The following is a 1,374-nucleotide window of genomic DNA, read 5'->3' as shown; positions in this document are numbered from 1 at the left end:
ACCAAATTTGAAACAATCGAAAGGATACAATTTTGCGAATATTTCCACCCAATTTCAACCAATTTTATTACGGCATCAACTTTCAGATACTAAAACTTCCAGACTGTGTTTCAAGTTGCTTGGCATTCGACTAATGTAAATGGCAATAACTGGCAATGACGCTATTCTGTAATTAACATATAAAAAATTACATATGTATCAGTGAAATGTTCTTATTTCCACTGAACATTATGCGGTAAAAAACAATGTAATACCGTTGATTAATTAAAACATGTCATGTAATTTCAAAAAATATTGGGTGTTTACTTCGATATTCCGAAAAAAATAGCTTATGAAGCAAAATTTACCATAAAAAAGTGCCATGCGACGGGTGGGTCACGTGACCAGATTCCTACCTTACCCTCACTTTTTTTATTTCCCAAATTATTTTCACACGAAGCGCCACATCGAGTTGAAAATTTGGGATAATAAATAAGTAGCACTAAGAAAGGTGGGTCTGGACCTAAATTTTAATAATTATGAGAAAAGCCAAAAAAAAATAATTTACACCAAAAAACTTTTTTCATAATTATACCAATTTAGGACCAGACCCACCATTCTTGGTGTGTCTTGTTTAATATCCCAAATTTTCAACTCTATGTGGCGTTGTGTAAATAGTATTTTTAACTTTTACTTTTCTGAATAATTTTAACCTTCATGATGGCAAGCTGAAATCGTGACATTAAAAGGCAAGCCGGGCCTCTCAGGCCCGTTGAAATTCAAACTTCTCTTTCCAGTAAATGTATAGAAAAACCTAAGAAGTTTGATCATTTTTATTCATAATTATATTTTATATTCACATTATATTTAAATTTATAATGCAGCTTTGGAAAGTTGCGACACTTGATCGTGTTAACCAAATATTTCTTGCACGCATTTTTATGGTATGCCAAACCCAAATTTACCAAGATGCGTTTTCTTGTGAAGCCGCCTTGATGCTCGCTTTTTCCAGTAAAATCGCGATGAATCACAAAAGCTGTGACTGAAGGGACTTTTTTACATTGAAAAACATTGCGTGAGGCCACTGATTTGTTTTACATTTAACTATATATGAATAGTATATTTGGCAAGCAGTAGATGTATTTTAGAAACAAACAAGCAAATATATAGAAATCCTTCAAAATTACAAAAAAAGTATCTGTAAAAATGAAATCTATACACTTAAACTGTTTTTTCATGCAAACATGAGTGATATGTGGAGCATTCCACAAATGGAATTTTCAGAAAACCTGATTTTTGTTATGTATTTAGACTTCGCCAAAAGAAATTTCTATGCACAAGCCCATACTTGATACACAACTCTTTGTAACTCGAAAATTGTGACGCCGGCCCTCT

General features: G+C 32.6%; 1 protein-coding gene across 1 annotated transcript in view; it reads right to left on the bottom strand.

Moving 5' to 3' along the window:
• Positions 1–124, bottom strand: part of LOC117173263 (4-coumarate--CoA ligase 1-like) — a 36,076-nt gene extending 35,952 nt beyond the window's left edge. Inside the window, exon 1 of the mRNA XM_033361732.1 lies at positions 3–124. The gene's annotated coding sequence lies outside the window, so the exon portion shown is untranslated. The remainder of the gene's footprint in view (positions 1–2) is intronic.
• Positions 125–1,374: the final 1,250 nt, after the last annotated feature.

The sequence above is a fragment of the Belonocnema kinseyi genome, chromosome 5 (genome assembly GCF_010883055.1).
Source record: "Belonocnema kinseyi isolate 2016_QV_RU_SX_M_011 chromosome 5, B_treatae_v1, whole genome shotgun sequence".
Taxonomy (NCBI): Eukaryota; Metazoa; Arthropoda; class Insecta; order Hymenoptera; family Cynipidae; genus Belonocnema; species Belonocnema kinseyi.
Note: the sequence above shows the minus strand (reverse complement) of the source record. Positions and strands in the feature narration are given on the sequence as shown.